We start from the raw sequence: 18,083 nt of genomic DNA, 5'->3' as shown, positions 1-18,083 counted from the left end.
TAAATCCCTTTAATCATGTTACCTTATACTCAATTCTTTCAGTATCTGGTGGATTTTCGAGAAAAATCAAAGTGTTCGGAATTGGATTCTGACGATCTTTACATACACCTATTTACTTTATGGAATACTAATACGATCTTAGAATATCCATAACAGAAACCCTACATAGTGTGGCATGAAAAGTTTTCTCATTCATCAAAAACACTATTCTTAAGGGTTTCAAAAATTTCCAAAAATTGGGGTTATTACAAAGACTTTCATAGAATCTTAAAAATAAAAACCTAAAGAATATAACTATTTTGACTTCTTCTTCTTCGTCCAACTTCTTCATTGTCTTCCGATGAAAGATCCGAGACATAGAACTTGAAAGAGAAATGATATTCCCTTGCAATGCCAGCCATACGAGGTGGCGTTGTTCTTCCTCGAGACGCTGTTGTGTAGCCACATCAGCTCGTCTCATTTCTTCAAAGCAAATGTCTAGTCTAAAGAGATGAAGAGATTGAGTGTCATATGAGTTCAGTCGATCAAGAATAGACTGTGGAATCTCAGAGAGAGAATAATATTGGCCGAGGAAAACTACCCTAAGTCGACCGATTTCGAAATACAATCTTCCATATTCAGGAATTGCTAGTGGATGATAAACTCCATATGAAAGGGAATAGATGGCGGCCATAAATTCCGAATGAAGAAAATGAGTATATTTGGAATTTGTGAGTGAAAAGGCAGTGAGAAGTTTTGAAAGTGGAGGGTTGTATTTATAGAAAACAAGTTCAGAAAATGAAGAGACTCTTATATAATCCATGTAATAATGGACCATAATGCAAATACACGATTACGCGTATCTAGGTAAGAAAAAAGTAATCTCTCTCTTCAGATTCCTATTCCCAATGTAAATATTCAAGTATTACAAGATACTTGCATCAGTAACTAACCCATTTAAGCAATTAAAAGATATTCCACTATCTCACTGTATAATTAAAAATACTGCTTAATAATTTATTTCGTACAAGTTCAAAATAATCAATAAAGTATAACGATCAATCAAGTCTTGATCATTATCAGCATTTTAATTACAACTATCAGGACTTATCAATTACTGACATAACCTATTAGTCAAACAAGTTTAACTAATAACAGAATTTGTAAGCAAAATCAGTAGTTCAACATCCAGTTTTTACATAAAATCATTTAGCACAATTTGCATGTTATCATGGCATCAACATTTAGCAAACGAATCATCATCTAACAAGTACTGACAAATAATAAGATACCATGCTTCAATAAAATCATAGACTTAATTATCAGAGTTTGTGAATTGTCCTGAAATCATTCCCAATTCATTTTACCAATCTTGTGAATGTAGCTTCACAGAGAGGCTTTGTGAATATATCTGCTACTTGCTGATCTGTTGGAACAAAGAACAATTCAACTGTACCAGCTTCCACATGTTCCCTTATAAAATGGTATCTAATACTGATGTGCTTAGTCATTGAATGTTGTACTGGATTTCCTGTCTTTGAAATAGCACTTTGATTATCATAATATATAGGAATAGAAGAATAGTCTAAACCATAATCCAGTAATTGATTCTTCTACATAAAATCTGAGCACAACAGCTTCCAGCAGTAATGTATTCTACTTCTGCAGTTGATGTGGAAATTGACTTTTGTTTCTTGCTGTACCAAGAAACCAATCTGCCACTGAGGAATTGGCAGCTTCCAGAAGTGCTTTTCATGTCTATTTTACATCCTGCAAAATCAGCATCTGTATATCCAATTAGCTTAAAGTCTGAATCTCTAGGATACCATAATCCTAGATTCATGGTGCCTTTGAGATACTTAAAAATTCTCTTCACAGCTAATAAATGATGTTCTCTAGGGTCATCTTGGAACCTTGCACAGAGACAGGTAGCATACATGAGAATTAGTTAAATCTACTGAAGTTAGTTATAAGATTGGTGAACAACTTGGAACCTTGCACAAAACCAATCATACCTATATAGTTAGTTATATCTACTGAAGAACCAATATTTAAATATAACTTGGTTGCAGCGGCCAGGATAGTTGATGCAGTTGAGCAGTCTTGTATTCCAAATCTTTTGAATAGATTCCTGGTGTATTTGGATTAATTTATGAAGATTCCTTCATTAGTCTATTTACCTTATAACCCCTGAAAATAACTCAGTTCTCCCATCATACTCATTTGATACCTGTAATGCATTAACTTTATGAATCTCTCACAAAGTTTATCATTAGTAAATCCAAAAATGATACCATCAACATAAATTCGTACTAATAACAAGTCCTTACCATGGTATTTATAAATGAGAGTTTTATCAATTGTACCTCTTGTTAAACCACTCTCTAGCAGAAATACAACAAGTGATTCATACCAGGCCCTTGGAGCTTGCTTCAGTCCATAGAGTGCTTTATCCAGTAAGTAGACATGATCTGGATACCTTGGATCAATGAACTCTGGAGGTTGTTCAACATAAACTTCCTCTTCGAGTTCTCCATTTAAGAATGCACTCTTCACATCTATTTTGAACACCTTAAAGTTCTTGTGAGCAGCATAGGCAAGAAAGATTTTTATTTCCTCTAGCCTTGCAACTGGAGAAAATGTTTCATCATAATAAATTCCTTCTTGTTGTAAGTAACCCTTTGCAACCCGTCCTGCTTTATTCCTTGTAACAATGCCCTCACTGTCAATTTTGTTTCTGAACACCCACTATGTGCCAACTACATATCTGTTCTTTGGTCTTGGCACAAGAGTCTAGACTTTTTTCCTTTCAAATCCATTGAGCTCTTCTTGCATTGTTGTGACCCAGTCAGCATATTTCAGAGCTTCTTCAGCCTTCTTAGGTTCACTTTGAGATAGAAAAGAATGGTATAGACATTCATTCTAAGTGGCTTTTCTTGTTCTTACACCACTGTCAGGGTTTCCAATGATTAAGTCAGGTGTGTGTGACTTAGACCATTTTCTTGCAGATGGAAGTTGACTCCTTGAAGATGAACTTCCCCCTTTATCCATGAATTCTCTGTTATTTCTTTGATTAGTACCACTGTTGTTACCTGATGATCCCCCCGAATCAGTGTTCCCATTATTATTAGTATTTGAATCATCAGAATTTAAGGTACTTCATTTTCAAATCTCAATATGTCATGGTCATCTGCATCTTCTAGACCTGTTATTTTCTTGTCATCAAAAGATACATATATAGATTTTATGACTGTTCTTGTTCTCAGATTGAGTTAGGGCAAAAACACACTCTAAAATTACACGCAAGTATACGCGTTCGTAAGTAGTATAAGATATAAATCAGATTCGTACCCAGAGAGACTCTTTTTGGTTAACTTAAGATTATACACCTATGCAACAATGGTATGGCTATCTCTCAATGCTAAAACAATAACAAGTTGAAATGTTTATAAGTAAAGATTAAACTAACATGAAATTAACTAATAGTAAAAGTGATTTAATTAACTCTATGAGACAAACATGGGATTCTAACTTTGTTACTACTTCATTCAAAGTCATTGTTCTTGACCTTAGCATGCAATGGTGATGACAACTAATCAGATAACACGAAACTAGTAAATGCCAACTTTTGTTGTACGAATACCCTACTACCAGACATCCAAAAAAGAGATAAAAGATGAATAGACACCAATTATGTTGAGACCCTATATATCTATAGAATTTGACAACATAAAGGTTTAATGAACAAGTTATCTATCGTGATTACATAGGGCAAGTAAGATGGTTAAAATTACCTACGAATCATGCATAATAAATACATGAACCTATGCTAACATGGAGAGTTCTAAATCTCTATATTTACTGTTGCTTCAATAGAGATTAACAAATTATCTTATATGTTCGCGACGCACATAAGATGAATACGAACAACCAATAATAGGATGGATATCAAACAATCACCACACACTTAGATATCAAAATAATTAACTATAAAAATCCATAAGTAAACTAGGTCTGAAATAACTTAGTAATAATAAAAAAGTACGTTAACAAGAGTATTAGGTTCAAACAACAAAGAAAACAAGCATCCAATATTATAACTTAAGCAAAGAATTACAAGTAAAAACATGATCTTCTTTTCCTTCATTGTATTGTGCTATTAGGTCTTCTTGCTGCTCTCTCATTTCTCTTCCCGTTGTTAAAAACGTCTTTTTATATATATAGGCTTCTAGACGACCTGGGCTTCAAATTCTTCGAATTCAAGTCAAATCAGGATTCTGCGAGAACGACCTGGTGCGGCCGCCCCCAAATCCAGTGCGGCCGCCCTGAGTTTCTAACAATGGGCGCGGTGCGCCCCCAAGTCTAGCGCGGCCGCCCTGACCTTCTGAAATTTCCTGATTTTTCTTGTTTCTTCTGAATCTTGAGTTCCGTCTGTCAGAATTTGGCGATCCAATAGTCCACGTGAAGCTATCGAGATTCTTTTCAACATGAGAATGGCCTAGGCTTTAGATTCTGACCTCCTTTAAGTATATTACCTTGAAAAGCTCATTTATTCATCCAACTAATGCCTGAGATGCAAAAACACAAAAACACATCAAAAATACCAATAACTTGAGTCTAAAACACCAACTTAAGCCTGTAATGAAGTGTTCCAAGTAAATATAAAATCCACTTATCACACCCCAAACTTGAATTGAAGCTTGTCCTCAAGCATAAACAGACTCAAAACTACAAAACAACCTAATGCATGAATGCAACTACGTGCATGCAACTAAATGATAATGCAATTGATCCCCTCAGAATAACCATAACCAACCAACAAGCGAATGCCTCTAAGAATGCAATGACTCTAAATAGAGTTCGCATAAATCCCATAAATTAACTTACAAACCAGAAACGTGCGTGTGTGTAACGCTTAACAGATATACTCTCGATACTAGATCAATAACCATAAATTATCTATCATCAAAACAATCAGAAGTTTATAAATAGAATAGACATTAAACGCATAATGACTAACAACACCTTCTTCCTACTAGAGTTATACAAGGATTCACGCTATTATTGAATACATAACAAAGATGCTTATTTGACCGTGCAATTAATGAGGTCCCAAAAGACCTATGCAATAATACCCATATAACGAGCGTTAGGTTAGCGGATCTCAGAGTATAAAAGCCCTAGGTCACTAGGAACAAAGTCCCCTAGAACTTAATAACTCGAGTATTAAAGAGCCCACGCGTGATCAATTATGCATAACACGTATATCTTTTCCTTTTCTTTTTCTTTTTTTCTTTTTTATTTTTTTTCATGTTCTGAACGAGTGTGTTTCGCTCCATCTCACTCAACCATAGACTACTCATATAAATATGAGCTGGCTATTAGCCATTTGATGCCTAGCCACAACTAGCATTGATATTCAATGTTTTTTCCAGTTAAAATTCAGTGTTCTTTTTTTCATTAAGAGAATACCAAAAATTCTAGATATAAACAAGTGATTAAATTCAACAAATAAACAAGTATGATCATGATCTAGCTCCAGAGCAATCTATAAGACTTAGTGAAAAAAAAATTGTTTCTGGCATGCGAATCAATTCATTAGAACTTAATTATCCTTCTATTCTTCATCACCATACTCAAATCAACATCAACTTATCAATTGGAAATAGCTCACCCTAAGGGATCATGTTATATGCATGCGCATGCAACTATAGGAACTCACATAAAAACACGAAAAAAAATGCAACCAAATATGACTTAAATGAACAATCATGCAAAAATATGAATGAAATACACTAAACTTGCAACATGAATCTATATGGATCTATATGGACACACAAACTAATCCTTACATTATCACCCCTAAACTTAAAATTTTCAATGTCATCATTGAAGGTAATAATAAGGAATTCAGGCATACCTAGTTAGCGGGAAGATCACCTTCTTCGAGTTGAGGATCAGGAGGCCAATCAACCTCGACACCAGTGTCTCAGAAAATAGTACCGTGAGCGAGTGTTAAATCTTCAGCAAAACGTTGGTGGATGTCATGCATGGCCTCAATACGCCGAATCAACCTTCTATATTGCGCATCACCAAGACCAAACATATCAACTGTCTGTGGTGCACTAGAGGGACCCTCTGTAAGTACGGGAGGAACTAGCCAGTCATCTTTTAGATTATCATAGATATAATCCAACCTCTTGTCCGAGGGTGCACCTAAGAATGCATAACTCAAGTGATCTGGCAGTGGTTTGAGCTCAAGTGTGGGAGCTTCTTCAAATGACGGCTCGAGACGCTCCTGAGAAATTTTCAGCTCTTCTAACCAAAGAGAATCGAATGGCATATCCAACTTCCTCTTCCATGGAGGTGCATTCAAAACCTGTAGTTACTCTGCTCCTTCTTCATCTTCAATATCTGATTCCCCTATTAAGGATCTCTCTAAGGTATCTGACTTTGGCAATTGCTCAAGCTTCGAATTCACGACAGAGTCGACCCACTCTACTTTAAAGCACTGCTCTTTATCTGCGGGTAACTTTATTTCCTTGAACACACTAAAAGTGACTTTCTGATCTTGAACCTTCATCGTAAGCTCTCCTTTTTGTACATCAATCATAGTTCAGCCAATAATGGTATTCCCAAGATAACAGGAATCTTCTTATCCTCCTCAAAGTCTAGAATGACAAAATCAGCAGGAAAGATGAGCTTATTCACCTTAACCAAGATATCCTCCACTACTCCTTGCGGATAAGTGATGGAACGATTAGCCAACTGTAAAGACATGTTCACAGGTTTTGGATCAGGTAGTCCAAGTTTCTTGAAAATTGACAAGGGAAACAGATTGATGCTAGCTCCCAAGTCATACAAACACTTGTTGAATGACAGATTGCCAATGGTGCAAGGTATCGTCAAGCTTCCTGGATCATCAAGCTTAGGAGGTAGCTTCTGTTGTAGCATAACACTACACTCTTCCGTTAGAGCAACAGTTTCCAACTCCTCAAGTTTTAGCTTCTGAGATAGAATACCCTTCATGAACTTAGCATAGCTCGACATCTGTTCTAGAGCTTCAACAAAAGGTATGTTGATATGCAGCTTCTTGAAAACTTCCAAAACTTGGCAAATTGCTTGTCAAACTTATGTTTTTGAATCCTTTTAAGATATGGCGGAGGTGGGTAGACCTGTTTATCCCCTGTATTACCCTCAGATGGATTTCTTTCAACATACTTATTCTTCGGTTCCACCCCGGCATCCTTCTGCACCACTTTTTCAGCTACAATCTCATTTTATTGATTTGGCAAAGGTGTAGATGCACTTGCATTCTAGACAGAATTTTCAGACTCTTCGTCTTGCTGAATTTGGGGGCTTGCGACCTTTTCGGACCTCAAGGTGATGGTGTTCACCTGTTCGTTAACTTCCCTCTTGCCTAGATTGGCTTCTGTATCACTAGAAAGCATTCCTGATGGTCGATTCAATAAGGCGTTAGCAATTTGCCCTATTTGGTTCTCCAGAATCTTGATAGAAACAGCCTGGCTTTGGCATATAAGAGCCTGGTTTTTGCACATAAGCCGCAATTCTTCCAATTCAGATTTTTCATTCGAAGATAGACCTACACCTCCATGAGTTTGTTGTCGAAGTTGGAGTTGTTGTCTTGGTGCATATTGCGGTTGTTGAAAACCATGAGGGTTGAATTGCTTTGCTGCATACCACTGATAAGGCTACTGCATCGCACTCTGATTTTTATTCCAGCTGAAGATGGGATGATTCCAGTTGTCAGGATGATAAGTGGCTGGAACTGGTTGCTGCGATCTCTAAAAGTTGCTCACAAATTGAGTTGATTCACTAGATATAGCGCATTGCTCTTTTGCATATGAACCTGCACACAGCTCACAAACACTGGTTATCTCATTAACACCATAGTTAGCAAGAGAATCGATCTTCATAGATAATGCCTTTAGTTGAGCAGTGATAGCCGTAGTTGTATCCACTTCTAGAACTCCTACTACCTTGCCCTATGGCATCTCTGGGTTGGATACTGATATTCATTATCATCAATTAGTTATTTAGACCATAAGCTTCCTCATAACTCTTTGCCCATAATGCCCCACCTGATGATGCATCAAGCATGGGTCTAGACCGTGCTCCCAAACCATTATAAAAACAATTGATGATCATCTAATCAGGCATGCCATGATGAGGACACTTCTTAAGCATCTCCTTGTAGCGCTCCCAAGCTTCACATAGAGTTTCTCCCGATTGCTGTGCAAATTGAGGAAGAGCATTCCTGAGTGCAGCTGTCTTCTCCATAAAGAAGATTTTAGTAAGAAACTTCTGAGCAAGATCCTCCCATGTAGTGATAGAACCAGCTGGTAGAGAGTGTAACCAGCTCTTAGCCTTGTCCCTCAGAGAGAATAAAAATAGTCTCAATTTCACAGCATCTTCAGAAACATTATTGAACTTGAAGGTGTCACAAATATCGATGAAATCCCTAATGTGCATATTGGGATCTTCCGTTGGAGAACCCCCAAACTGGACTGAATCATGTACCATCTGAATCGAGCTAGCCTTGATTTAAAAATTATTAGCCGCAATGGCTAGTCTGACAATACTAGACTGAATGTCATTAATCTTCGGTTGAGAATAATCCATCAAAGCTTTCAGATTTGCTACAGGTTATCCCATTGCAATGATAACTAGAGTACCTGAAACACACGACTAAAGTGAACCTTGTAAGTAAGAGAGTACGAGTCAGTGAACTTTAACAACCACTGATGTCAAGCACATAAACTAAAAATTAACACCGAGTCCCCGGCAGTAGAGCCAAAAACTTGTTAGGGTGAAAACACGCGCTAAAATTACACGCAAGTATATGCGTTCGCAAGTAGTATAAGATATAAATCAAATTAGTACCCACAGAAACTCTTTTTGGTTAACTTAAGATTATGCACCTATGCAACAATGGTATGGCTATCGCTCAATGCGAAGACAATAACAAGTTGAAATGTTTATAACTAAGATTGAACTAACATGCAATTAACTAAGAATAAAAGTGATTGAATTAACTATATTAGACAAACATGGGATTCTAACTTCATTACTACTTCATTCAAAGTCATTGTTCTTAACCATAGCATGCAATAGTGATGACGATTAATCAGATAACACGAAACTAGTAAACGCCAACTTTCGTTATACGAATACCCTACTACCAGATATCCACAAAAGAGATAGAAGCTGAATAGACACCAATTATGTTGAGATCCTATATGTCTATAGAATTTGACAACATAAAGGTTTAATGAACAAGTTATCTATCGTGATTACATAGGGCAAGTAATATGGTTAAAATTACCTATGAATCATGCATAATAAATACATGAACCTATGCTAGCACGACAATTACTAAATCTCTATTTTCACTGTCGCTTCAATAGAGATTAACAAACTATCTTATATGTTCGCGACACACATAAGACGAATACGAACGACCAATAATAGGATATCAAACAATCACCACACACTTAGATATCAAAATAATTAACTTTAGAAATCCATAAATAAAGCCGTTAAAACCCCGTGATAATGATTAGTTCATAACCGAACTCATCGTCAACATGGGTTCCAATAAAAGCATGGTAAATAACTAAGATAAACTAGGTCTAAAATAATTGAATAATAATAACAAAGTACGTTAACAAAAGTATTAGGTTCAAACAATAAAGAAAACAAGCATCCAAGATTACAATTAAGCAAAGAATCACAAGTAAAAAAAGATCTTCTTCTCCTTCGTTGTATTGTGCTATTAGGTCTTCTTGTTGCTCTCTCCTTTCTCTTCCCGTTGTTAAAAACATCTTTTTATATATAGGCTTCTGGACGACCTGGGCTTCAAATTCCTTGAATTTAAGTCAAATCAGGATTTTGTGAGAACGACCTGGCACGGCCGCCCCCAAATCCAGCGCGGCCGCCCTGAGTTTCTGACAATGGGCGCGACCGCTCCCAAGTCTAGCGCGGCCGCCCTGACCTTCTGAAATTTCCTGAATTTTCTTGTTTCTTCTGTATCTTGAGTTCCGTCTGTCAGAATTTGGCGATCCAATAGTCCACGTGAAGCTATCGAGATATTCTTCAATATGAGATTGACCTAGGCTTCATATTCTGACCTCCTTTTAGCATATTACCTTGAAAAGCTCATTTATTCATCCAACTAATGCCTGAGATGCAAAAACACAAAAACACATTAAAAATACCAATAACTTGAGACACCAACTTAAGCCTGTAATAAAGCGTTTCAAGTAAATATAAAATACACTTATCAGATTGTAAACTCTAAAGTTTTTTGTAGTCAATGGATAACCCACAAATATTCCTTCATCAGCTTTTAGATCAAACTTGGTCAGCTGCTACGGATGAGTTTTGAGAACAAAACACTTAAAACTAAAAATATGAAAGAACTTCAAATTTGGCTTCTTTCCCTTCACTATCTCAAATGGTATTTTTCCATGCTTGTTGATCAAAGTTGCATTTTGTGTAAAGCAAGCAGTTTGCACAGCCTCAGCCCAGAAGTAGGTATACAATCTTGCTTCATCTAGCATGGTTCTTGCAGCTTCTATTAGAGTTCTATTCTTTCTTTCAACAACTCCATTTTGTTCTGGATTTCCAGGAGCAGAAAACTCTTATTTTATCCCCTTGAGTTTAAAGAACTCTTCCATATTTAGCAAAAAAAAAAAATAACTCTTCCTTAGAAATGTCCTTGAATTCAGTTCCATTATCACTTCTGATGATCTTCACTTTATATGTTGATCCTTTTTTCAGCTCCCTTACATGATCAAGAAGAATAGATGGAGATTCATCCTTGGTGTGTAGACAATACACCCACGTGTATCTTGTATATTCATCAAAATTTACGAGTGCATACTGTTAGGGCTGAAACACGCGCTAAATTACATGCAAGTATACGCGTTCGCAAGTAATATAGAATAATTTCTAGTTCGTTCCCACAGGGATTGGTTTAGATTAATTTTAATCAATGTATTTATGCAACACTGGTATGGTTATTATCCAATGCTAAGACGAATAACAAATTAAGGTTGTTATAACTACAATTAACTAATAGATTTTACTAAAGAACATAAACTAAGAGATTAAAGAAAGTTGAATATTATATGTCACAAACATGGGATTCTAAATTCATTAAATACTTCATTTAATAGCCTTTTCGTTCTTAACCTTAGCATGTAATGGTGATGACATTAATCAGATAACACGAAACTGATAATCGCCAACTTTTGTTGTACGAATACCATACTACTAGACATCCACAAAAGAGAGAGAAGCTGAATAGACACCAATTATATTGAGACCCTATATGTCTATAGAATTTGACAATATAACGGTTTAATGCATAAGTTATCTATCGTGATTAAGTAAGGCAAGTAAGATGGTTAAAATTACCTGAAAATCATGCATAACGATACATGAACCTATGCTAGCATGACAAGTTCTAAACCCTTAAATTCACTTTCGCTTCATTAAAGATTAACACACTATCTTATAAGTTCGCGACTCTTATAAGATGAATAAGCACAACCAATACTAGGTTATCATATAATCACCACACACTAAGGCATCAAAATAAATTAAATAAAGAAATCCATAAATAAATCCGTTAGAATCCCACGATAACGATTAGCCCATAATCAGACTCATCATCAACGTGGGTTCCGATGAAAGTATGGTATAATAAAGGTAGTCATCGTGGGTTCCGATGAAAGCATGGTATAATAAAGGGAGTCTTTATACTAATTAAATAATAAACCAAGTATAAAACAAGAGTATAGGTTCACGAATAAGAAAACTAGCTTCCAAAGTTACAACTTAAAACAAAGAATCACAAGAATAAACTAGATCTTCTTTGCCTTGGTTGAATTATGCTCTACAGTCTTCTTATGTCTTCTCCTTAACCTCTGGTACATCTCGTTATGAAAAATGAACATAAGTTATGTATATATAGCAGCCCATGCAGATTAGAAGTCTTTTGGATCAAAATCAGAGTAAAAATAGAATTCTTTTATCTCGACCTGGCACGGCCGAACGCTTGACCAGCGGGGGCGTGCTGAGCTTCTGTTCTTTGGGCGCGGCCGCGCACTTCTACAGTGCGGGCGCGCTGACTCTCTGTAGAATTTCCTGAATTCTTCTTTTCTTGCTGATTTGAGTTGGTCTTTTCATGAGCTTTTATTCTGGACATCATCCTAACACCATATTAGCGTCAAAATAATGTTAATTCACCTGTATTCCTGATAAATGTCTAAAATGTAAAAATACTACAAAAACATGTTAAAAATACTAACAACTTGAGTATAAGACATCAATTCAAAGCTTTACGAAGCGTTATAAAGTGTCATAAATTCCACTCAACATACCCCCAAACTTGAACCTATGTTTGTCCTCAAACATAAATAGACTCAAAGTACAAGAAATAAAATACATGAATGCAACTATATGAATGCAACGATCCCCATAGAATAACTAAACCAACCAACAAGCAACATATCAACAAATGCAATTATTTGCATAAAGATCAATCTAGCCCCACAAATCAACTTACAAGCCAGAGACGTGCGTGTGTGCAAATGCTTACAGATATACTATCACACCTAGATCAATAATCATGACTCACTACTCATCCAAGCAATCGCAAGGTTATAATAAAAATAAAAACTAAACTCAAAATAACTTTTAACCCTTCAATTCTTATATCATAATTTTACATGGATTTAAGCTTTTACTCACAAAACAAAAACAACACAAATATACTTATTTGACCATGCAATGAGTGAGGTCCACAAAAGACTTATACAATAATACCCATGTAGCGAGCGTTAGGTTAGTGGATACCACACTATAAAAAACCTTAGGTCACTAGGCACAAAGTCCCTTAAGAACTTAATAACTCGAGTATTAAAGAGCCCATTCGTGATCAATTATGCATAAACACATATTTTTTTCTCTTTTTTTCTTTTCATAAATTTCTGAACATGTGCGTTTCGCTCCATCTTGTCCAACCCTAGACTACTCATGTAAAATGAGCCGGATACTAGTCATTTGACACCTAGCCACAACAACTAGCAATGAAATCTAATTTTCTCCAATTTTTAAATATCCATGTTATTTTATCATTAAGAGAATATCCTAAATTCTAAATATAAACAAGTGATTAAACTTAGACAAACAAATAAACCATGACCATGATCTAGCTCTCAAGCAACCTATAAGACTTAGTGAAATACAATTGTCTCTAGCATGCAAATCAACTCGATAAGACTTAACATTACTAAATACGACATCACTACACTAGCATCAATATCACAAATCAATCGGAAAAATTATCTAAGGGATCATGTTATTATGCACATGCATGAAACAATATGTAACAACTATCATAAAAACTACAAAAATAAAAAAAATTACTACATGGAAAATATACAATTATATGAACTAAACTAGCATGAATATGCAAACTATATGTGACTCACACAAAACACATAATCCTTAACTACTACCCCCAAACTTAAAATATTCACTGTCCTTAGTGAAGGTAATAACAAGGAATCAGGCATACCTAATCAGACACAGAATCATCACCCTCAAGGGGTGGAGTGTCAGGATTGTCTGGAGGCGGATACACGGAATCCTCATCGAATACTGGCCACTGGATGTCAACTCCTGTGGCTCTGAAAGCAGTCCCCAACACCTGGGTGAGGTCATGTGCAAACCTGTTATGGATGTCATGCATCGCATCCATCTTCCTAGCTAAACGCCTATATTATGTCATACTCAAACCAGCACTGCCCTGTGCTTCCTGCTGTTGCTGCGATCCCGAAGGACCAGCCTCATCTCCCAACTGAGCTCTCCAAGCTGCTCGACGAGCCTGCGAAGTCCCACCAGCATAAGTCTGATCTACTGGCCTTCCACCTGGCAGATGGTCATAAGAATATCGAAGCCCCTTAGGATCGGGCTTCCCACCATGCCACTCTGTCATATTCAACAGCGTAGAACTATCAATCGGAGCACTAGGGAGCTGCAGCTACTCATATACGGGCCAACGAACGTCAACTGCCATACACAACTTCATCACAATGGATGCATAGGGTATCGAACCCATAATACTCACTTGCAAGAACCTCAAAATACCCTGATGGATAACCATCCCAAGAACCACATAGTCTCCCTGCAGAATACCCCACAACAAACGTGCACGCTCCACAGTAATCTGATGCACGTGAGAAGATTGCATGATGTTAGCATAAATAAAACAATTCCTTGCACGTGCAAACCTGTTCATGCACGAAGTAGGGAATATGGCATACTCATTCGTGCCCTTCTTGAACTTCCAATGAGTCTCAGGCACACACATGGTAGCAACAATCAAATCTAAGTTAAACTCCTCTGGAGTCTTCTCGTTCCAGTTCTCATGCTCCTCCTTCCTCTCGGGTTGCTCAATCACCCTACGAATCGCCTCAGCACTATAGTCCACAGTCATACCCCTGACCACGGTGAAACCGTTCTTCTTCGCCTTAGCATTAGTATAAAACTCACGCACCATACTCATGGGCACAACAGCTGGTGTCTCGCAAAAAAATAACCCAGCCCATCTCCAAGATCATCTCCAACAACTTACCATCTTTCCCTGATGGCAGAAAACCACGCTCCTTGGCTATTGGCTTCGAAAGCAGCCTCACATACTCCGCCTCAGCCTCGGGAGTTGAAAACCTAGGCCTCACACCACCTGCACTCGAAGAATCAGTGGTGTTGCTGCTTACTTGAGTTCACTGTCTTTTTGGTGCCATTGAGATTGAATAACTTTGAGAGAATAGATGTTTGTAAGAGAGATTTGTGTGTTTGAGAAGTGATGGAGAAGTTCGTGTATAAGTGGATGTAGTTATAGGAGATTGGGAGAGAATTTGTTTTGGAAAAGGAGTGGGAATTGATTATGGGAATAATGGGTTTGATTTGGAGAGAGAAATTTGGGATATGGGTGAGTAAAATTCGGGTGGTAATTGATTTTATATTAAAATTCCCGAATTTGCACTCATTATGTATTATATTTTTTTTGAACACAGGGACCCAGTGCGGCCACACGCTACCTTGGCGCTGGCGCGCCGTGCTTCTGACTTTTCAACGCGTTCGCCCAGCCCGTGCTTCTGACTTTTCAACACGTTCGCCCAGCCAGGAAGCGCGGGCGCGCTCAGTTTATGGAATTGCAGTACGGCCACCCCGCTACACAGCGTGGACACACGGTGCTACTTTAGTTGGCCCTGAAATTTTCTATTTTCTTATTTTTTTGTGTTTTCTCTTTTTTTCTGCTCCCTCTACCTACTAATGTACAACAAACTTGGGTTGCCTCCCAAGAAGTGCTTGGTTTACATTGTTAGCTTGACGTAGAATCTCGAGCTCAAGTAGACAATAGAACGGCACTAACCACCTCATGGTTTGCCAGATCCCCATAGTAGTACTTCAACCTTTGACCATTTACTTTGAATGCTTGGCCTGGATCATTCTCAAAAATCTCCACAGCTCCATGAGGAAACACGGATTTGATTATGAAAGGCCCGGACCATCTCGACTTCAATTTTCCAGGAAAAAGACGGAGACGAGAGTTAAATAACAGAACTTATTGTCCTGGCACTGATGACTTGAGCACTAGACCCCTATCGTGCCACCTTTTGACTTTCTCCTTCTATATTTTGTTATTTTCATACGCTTGAAGCCGATATTTATCGAGTTCATTTAATTGAAGCATTCTTTTCTTACCAGTTGCATCCAAATCAAGGTTCAACTTCTTCAAAGTCCAATACGGTTTATGCTCAAGCTCCACAGGAAAATGACACCCCTTACCATAAACCAACCAAAACAGCGACATTCCCAACAGAGTCTTGTATGTTGTTCTATATGCCCAAACAGCTTCATCAAGCTTCAAAGACCAATCCTTCCTTGATGGACACACAACTTTCTCTAGAATACACTTGATCTCCGTTTTAGACACCTCAGCTTGACCATTAGTCTGAGAATGGTAGGTTGTATATGATTCACATTATACCTTTGCATCATGGAAGTGAACTTGCGATTGCAAAAATGCGATCCCTCATCACTGATTATGACTCTTGGAGTCCCAAATCGTGTGAATATCTGCTTATAAAGAAAATTAAGCACTACCTTCACATCATTTGTCGGCAAAGCCTTGACTTCAATCCATTTCGACACATAATCAACTGCCAACAAGATATACTAGTTATTGCAAGATTAGACAAACGGACCCATGAAGTCAATTCTCCAAACATCGAAGACTTCAACCTCGAGAAGCACATTAAGAGGCATTTCATCCCTCTTGGACATATTACCCACACACTGGCATCGATCACACTTCAAAACAAAATGATGTGCATCCTTAAACAATGTAGGCCAGAAGAATCCCGCTTAAAGGACACGAGCTGTTATCTTCTCTCCCCCATAGTGGCCTCCATAAACAGTCGAATGACAGTCTCGCAAGATCTCCCCCCCCCCCATTTCGCTGTACGGAATACATTTCCTGATGATTTGGTCAGCTCCTTGCCTAAACAGATATAGTTCATCCCACATGTACCACTTCACCTCATGAAGAAACTTCTTCCTTTTAGTGTACGACATGTATGGAGGCATGATATTACTCACAAGGTAGTTTCCAATGTCTGCAAACCACGGTTCTTCCTCTTACACTCCAAACAGCTGCTCATCGGGAAAAGACTCATTTATCAACGTCTTATCCTGTGAAGCTGTACTTGGATCTTCCAAACGAGAGAGATGATCAACGACTTGATTCTCATTACCTTTTCTATCCTTGATCTCTAATTCAAATTCCTGAAGCAAAAGAACCCATCTAATCAATCTAGGCTTCGAGTCCTTTTTCGAGACGAGATATTGAATCACAGCGTGATCAGTGAAAACTATCACCTTCGTCCCAAGCAAATAAGATCAAAACTTCTCAAAACCATAGACAATAGCCAGAAGTTCTTTCTCAGTAGAATTATAATTCAGTTGAGCACCATTGAGGGTCTTACTAGCATAGTAGACCACATAAAATATGTTGTTATTTCTATGCCCAAGAACTGCTCCAACTGTATAGTCACTTGCATCACACATCATCTCAAAAATTTCATTCTAATCAGGTGCAGTTATGACAGGTGTCGTGATCAAACTCTTCTTCAAGAACTCAAAAGTAGCTAGGCACTCATCATTCAACTTGAATGGGACATCCTTCTCCAGAAGATTGCACAAAGGTTTACAAGTTTTTGAAAAGTCCTTGATGAACCGCCTATAGAAACCCGCATGACCAAGAAAGCTGCGAACTCCCTTAACAAAAATTGGTGGAGGAAGATTTTCAATGACCCCCACCGTGGCTTTGTCCACCTCAAGACCCTTACTAGACACCTTGTGACCAAAAATAATGCCCTGTCGTACCATAAAGTAACATTTCTCCTAGTTGAGAACCAGATTGGTCTCAACACACCTTTTGAGAAAGTCACCAAGATTCTGCAAGAACTCATCAAATGAATCGCCAAACACAGATTAGTCATCCATGAACACCTCCACATTCTGACCAATCATGTTAGAGAAAATAGCCATCATGCATCTCCAAAATGTGGTCGGTGCTCCACACAACCCAAAAGAAACTCTTCTAAAGGCGAAAGTACCAAATGGACAAGTGAAAGTAGTCTTTTCATGATCTTCCGGAGCAATGCAAATCTGATTATAGCCCGAATAGTCATCCAGAAGACAGTAGTACTCATGCCCAGCCAATCTGTCAAGCATCTGATCAATAAAAGGCAGAGGGAAGTGATCCTTTCTCGTGGCCTTGTTCAACTTCCTGTAGTCCATGCAAAATCTCCACCCCATGACTGTTCGAGTAGGAATAAGCTCATTTTTTTCATTAGAAACAACGGTGATACCTCCTTTCTTTGGCACACATTGAACTGGACTCACCCAAGAAATGTCAGAAATGGGATAGATGATCCCTGCATCTAGCCACTTGAGAATTTCCTTCTTCACAACTTCTTTCATTATCGGATTGAGCCTTCTTT

At 37.7% G+C, this 18,083-nt stretch overlaps 1 non-coding gene across 1 annotated transcript; it reads left to right on the top strand.

Moving 5' to 3' along the window:
- Nucleotides 1-8,158: 8,158 nt before the first annotated feature.
- Nucleotides 8,159-8,265, top strand: LOC141669873 (small nucleolar RNA R71). Its single transcript, XR_012554120.1, has one exon. It is a non-coding gene; the product is annotated as a small nucleolar RNA R71 (small nucleolar RNA).
- The last annotated feature ends 9,818 nt before the right edge of the window (nucleotides 8,266-18,083 follow it).

This window comes from Apium graveolens, chromosome 6 (assembly GCF_009905375.1).
Source record: "Apium graveolens cultivar Ventura chromosome 6, ASM990537v1, whole genome shotgun sequence".
Taxonomy (NCBI): domain Eukaryota; kingdom Viridiplantae; phylum Streptophyta; class Magnoliopsida; order Apiales; family Apiaceae; genus Apium; species Apium graveolens.
The sequence above is the reverse complement of the archived record's forward strand: the minus strand, read 5'-3'. Positions and strand labels throughout refer to the sequence as shown.